We start from the raw sequence: 6,000 nt of genomic DNA, 5'->3' as shown, positions 1-6,000 counted from the left end.
AATGTGAATAACTTTGATTACAACGTGTATCAATTATTGAAGTGACTTTACGAGTTAAGTTTCCTCTAATATCCCCAAAGTTAATGAAAATGGAGCTACCCACTTCCTTACTTCCTCCCTCCTCAATTAAATTCTTCCTTCCGTCTTTTCCTCCAAGAAATATTCTGATATGTATTTTACGTTAATTTCTCGAAGTCACCTGGAAACTGGCACGACCAGGATCTGGCAAAAAGCATGGACATTTTCCAGGTGTTTCTGTCTGCACGCCCCGCATTCCACGCGTATCCGGGCTGCTTGTACCCAATTTCTGTGTTCCCGAGGTTTATCCGTCGCAGCCGCAAGATATTTCCACCACCCCTCTGCGGTCGACTCCTATTACTGGACGCTAGGAAGGCGGGGGAGGGGGTTGCCGGTGGGAATACAAGTTTCGAATTCCCGGTTAACGGTAGTTTTACGATCCCGAGTGTTGGATCGAGGAGATCGGCTACGACTTCTATGAATATTAACCCAGGACCCCTCAACCGGTCTCACCGATTACTTCAACCCTGCAATTATCGTGGACCCGATTCCACCCTCCTTCCAGAACATCTCCTTCTCGCAACAACACGACAAACTAAACTTCATATTCTATTTGCACCGTTTACCCTTCTGCTCTATCTTCTTGGAAATCTTCTGAGGTAAAATAACCTCATCTATCCATAAGGTATATGACAAGCACGAAAATCGATATTTTGAAAATGGTGAACTTTCTTTCTATTTTCTCTATTGCTATTTTTTTATTTAAGAAAAGGACACGTTTATTCATAGCTTAGAAACTATTTTTCTCTATTTTACCAAAAATCCTGAAAACGAGATGTTGAAAAGAGTAAACAGAGAGTGTGCATAAAATAAAAATGGCGACCAATTTTTGCAAGGTTGGATCGTGTCGTCGTTACCGCCACGCTTTATCGCTCCTCGTTTACGAATCCCTTCGAGGAGCGTCGCGGTATCGCGAGCAAGCGATCGTGGCGAAACGAGTTGTTCACGGGGCTAATTTGGCATGGACAATGGGGAGGGGGAGGTCGATCGATTACGGAAACTACGCCATCCGTATTCATCGGGTCGATCCGTGGCTCCGTCTGCGACGTCGATTCGATGCATCGCGCGCGCGGTCCAGCGCGGAATTACGCTCGCGAGCGTACGTCGGTTGAATCGGGCTCCAGATCGGTAGACAAGGGGTGGAGGAGGCACGGCTAATGGGAATTCGTCGGCAATTTCGCGTACGAAACTTGTCCTCGTGGAACGTGACGGGAATTCTGGCGAATTTGTTTTTCCTTCGCCCGACGAGGGAGGGTGTAAAATTGGATGGCTTGCAAAATGAATTCTTATCGTGACGGGTAATGGGCGGCCTTCGAACCGGAACAATTGCCCATCGTTTCGATCGCGCACGACACAAAGATTCTTGGAACGGCGATTTGAAATTAACTCGGTTCAACGGTAAACAGACGTGATAAAATTTTATGGTTCGTTCATTGGTTTGTTATGTATCCGTATAAGAGAGTACGAGAATCGTTTCGTCGTTCTCGATTTTTCCTCGATTTCCTTCTAGCATTTCGTTATGGTATTTTTTAACCCTTCAACTTGGAACTACGTTTGTGCACAACACTACTTGTCTATATCTACCAAAGATAACGAGAAATATCGAAAAGTTTCGATAGATAACGCGATAACGATCGTACAGAAGGAAGCTGAGAATCGAAGTGATTTTTACACTTTTAATCGATATATATAAAAAAAAAAAAATCCATCATCGAGGAATACACTTTCGAGATAATAATAATACGCTCACTACGTTTATCTTATCATCCTCGTCTTAATTTTTTCAGAATCGAAGAATACACGTGTGCTCTTAGCTTGTAGCAAGTCTTATCGTATCTAACTTTTACTTACTGGATATATATATATATATATATATCGTTCGTGTCGATAGAAATTTAGACGGACCTCCGGGCGAGGCTGTTGCGTATCCCGCAATCAGCTTGATGCGCGATTGTCCCGGAACGATCTCATTTATCTTCTAGTATTCCAACGGAGTCGGCCTCTCCGCGTTGCGAAATTAATCAGACGGCTCCAGACGCGCCTTTGTTGCCTGCCTCTCGTCAAGACTCTCCTCTTCCGCGATAGATTAACAAATATGGATCGCGTCTGGGTACTATATACCCTCGACGTGTGCCACTCGATCCTGACACTCGCTCCGTTTAATGAAACGCCCGCCTGTCGACCCTCTCTACTATCTCTGAAATTGAGCTCCCTGTAAGAAAAGGGAATTTCCACAATTAATAATAATAATAATAATAATAATTTATTTTAGATTGTACACTGTCTCGCGTAGAATCTTTTTCATTCCACTTTTCTATTCCTTACATCTTTATCCTCCAATCGTCAAATTGCGGAGCGATTTATTCGAAGAGGAAAGAGAGAGAGAGAGAGAGAGAGAGAGAATGTCCAATGCCTTTTCCAACGAACCATCTCGCCCCGATTTCGCTCCACCCACCCATCGATTAACCATCGATACAAGTTCTGACGAAGTAACTACTCGGCCTCGGTAAGTAAGTAACGAGGCAGGTTGGCTGGTAATATTCCCACGACGAGTCGAGAGGATGGGGAGGGAGGTTTCCTTTCGAGCTACTTTGCGCGGCAAGTTTGAATCGAGCGCGCAACCTTTTTCCCTCCTCCCTCCCCCTCCAACTTTTCTCGGGGAGGGAAAGCGGAGGATTGTTCCCGGAGGAAGGTGAGCCATCGATGCGATGCTCGCCGCCGCATCCATCGATATCGATCGCGCGCCACGTTTGCGGTGGAGCGGAGCGCGTTCGATAGGCCTTCGGTTGCCTTTTGTGCGCCGCACGGCATAATAACGCGGATTCGAGGCGGAATCGGAACGGACGTTTAACGGACGTGTGCACGTCCGTGTACACCCTCGAATCTATTTGCAGATTCGCCGTATGACCGGCTACGTCGCCGATCAATACGTCGCCTTGACCACCACGTTCGATCCCTCCGTTTGACTCGGACGTCTGCTCTCGTTCGCCTCTCGTTCGCCGGGGGCCGCGCTCGATCGTGCGTCTTTGAGCATCGTCTGTTGTACCATAAGATAATTGGGGACAGAGGGGATTAAACGAGGGAATGGAGGGTTGGATCGGAAAGGAAACAAATCAATTGAATGAATAAATTTCCTCTTGTCCTTCGTACAAAAAAAGAAATTTGGTCCTTCATCCTTCAAGGACGAAGGATTTTTCTTTCTACCGTTAATTTTATTATATGCGAAATGTACTCGTGGTGTTTCGATGAAGGTAATACGTTCTTTGAAAACGAAACTTTAGCCGAAAGTTTGCTCGAAAATTTCGAGCGGGACGAATATTTTAATCATAGAGATATATTATATATACACTGGACCAAAAAGTGTTTTCCACCGTGTTTCGCTTTCGACGACCGCTTTCGTGCCAGTGGCGGCGTGAAATCGGGAAAAATTCGAAACCGTAAAGGCAGCCGAGATTTCGCAAATCGGAGTGGCTCGGAGTGAAAATTGCAGTGGTAGAAAATGAAAATTTTTTTTTTCCCACGGGGATGGCGTGGAATTTCCTGCTTTATTACTTCAACCACTCTGCGCAGCAGATCTGGAGCGACGGGATGCACAGGAAACGGGGAGGGAAGGAAAAAAGAACGGAACGAAAGGATACATGCTCCTGTGGATCGTGGGAAGAGACCTACCTCTCTCTCTCTCTCTCTCTCTCTCTCTTTCCCCCCCTCTCCTTTTTTCATTATTCCCGCAACGTACACTTATTCGCCGGTCTCGTGGACGTCGCGTTTTCGTTCCAACGATTGTACGCCCCGACAATGGCGGGCCGGGGAGGACTGAAGTTTCGATTCCGTCCCCGTCGTCGATTCCTTTTTTTCCTCTCTTTTCCACGACCGCCGTGCATCCCGCTCCACCATTGACAGGGAAAAGTTTCACTCGTCGCTCGTGAAACTTTCTCATTGTCCCGGCCTCTCCCTTGTTTCACGAGGCTCGGCCACGGGCTGCCCGGTTATCGTTCGAATTACCTGAAACCGCGCCATCCAACGGGGCGAAACATATTTTTTCCCCTCCCTCCCCCTTCCCCGTGTAACCGTCCCGGCCCATTGTCCGCCCCCGCCTCCGACGTGTTTCCTGGTCGACGTCGCGACGAGAGGACGCTTTCTTCCTCCACGGAGTCAATTTACCGAGGAATTAATTCCGCTGCGGAGCGACGGAGAGGTTCGAAAGGAGGCGGCTCGAGTAGCAGCGACGGAATAGCCCCCCCCCCCCCTCTCTCCTCTTCAAAGAGGAAAATGGGGACGCTTTAATTGCGTCTTCCGGCTTGTTTCCGCGTTGTTTTCGGCCTCGATAATCGGCCGCGTTGTCTCTCGTCGAGCGGATCTGGAGCGGAATTTTAATTCAAAAGTCACTGATCAAATACCACTCTCTTAGCTCTATAAACTTTTCCACGTAGGAGAGCTCGTCAATGCATGCGATCGTCCATTGAAATTTCAATTTCAAACACGAGTAAATTAGAAAAAAATATTTTTAACTTCTCCGCTTTCACGTCTTCGCTTCTCTTCAACTTTTCACTCATGTTTCCAGGGATTATCCTGTACGTGTACACTCGTCGAAGGAGCACGCGAGGAAGGGACGAAAATCGAATCACCTCTCTTCGGGATCAACGTCGAAAATAACGCATTCGTGTGCCTCTCGGGAGCCGGGCGTCGCAAACAATGACTTCGTAACTCGTCCAGGATGGCGACAGACACGCGGCCCATCCTGCCAATACCTCCGGGGACCAAGTTAGCGATCCTCGGATGGACAATGGATCCTCCCCTCCTCCTTCCTGGTCATTATGAAGCGAACTCGCCTCCCAACGAAGGCTGAATCTAATCCCTGCCCTCGTGCCAAAAGGGATCCACGAAGGGTTGGATCGGGATAGGAGGAACGTGGAGGATTTTACAAGGCGGATTTCGCGCGCGTCAAATTTCCGGACCATTGCCTCGTCGAATTGCCGGTGTCGTACTGTTTAGAATTGGATGATTCGCGCGTGGATATACGATAGGACGCGATACGTCGTCGTATATAAACACGCCGTATCAACACGAATCGACGTAAACATTGTTCCAACTCGACACGAACTCGGAGAAAAGTTTGTTTTGAAAATAAAATTGTTCCGTGAACAAGTGATATTATAATTAAGAGGACGAATTTCGACGAAAGATACGAAGATAATATTAAATAATTTTTGAAGTTATTTTTATTCGAAGAAGAAATTATTCGTTCAATTTGTAAATTTTTGACTTACCTTCGAGAGGTAACGTGACACCGTCCGCCATGATGGTTTGATAATGATTGTATGGTCCATGAATTCTCATCGATTTTGGAAAGTTTATCGAGGAGGTGATGAAGGTTGATGGAAATGGAGCACGTAACGGGAAACGAAATTAGTTAGCGCAAATAGTGTGAGCTTGATATATATAAAGCAATAAACTCGTGTAACGTAATCCTGATTGGCGGAGTGCTTGTAATACGAAGTAACATTAGACGTGGAAATTATCCGTCTACCAGGAGACCTGTCTCTTTCGAATGTGTTTTTCCCTCCCACGAGTGGGAATATACATTGATCCCCAACGTGTCTTGACTGTTTTATCTCTATGGTATCGAGTTCACGGGGACGACGATGATGAGAGGACAATTAGGATGACTCGTTGATCTTATAGTTGATATCGTATCTGCTATAAATTGTAATATTCTTAGAAATTAAAATTTGTTTTGTAAATTAAACAAGAATCATTGAATCCCAGAATTCAAATCAAATTCCACTCCTTCAATTTTCTGTAAATTAAAAAATTTCCCAATTACTTCTAATTCCATGCTGCTATCGAATAACAGGTTCAAAGAAAAAGAATTGGAGGAATAGACTTCGATATCATTATTGGCATAAATTGAAAAATTTCAAA

This window comes from Apis laboriosa, unplaced genomic scaffold (genome assembly GCF_014066325.1).
Source record: "Apis laboriosa isolate Shangri-la unplaced genomic scaffold, ASM1406632v1 scaffold21_cov150, whole genome shotgun sequence".
Taxonomy (NCBI): Eukaryota; Metazoa; Arthropoda; class Insecta; order Hymenoptera; family Apidae; genus Apis; species Apis laboriosa.
The sequence above is the reverse complement of the archived record's forward strand: the minus strand, read 5'-3'. Positions refer to the sequence as shown.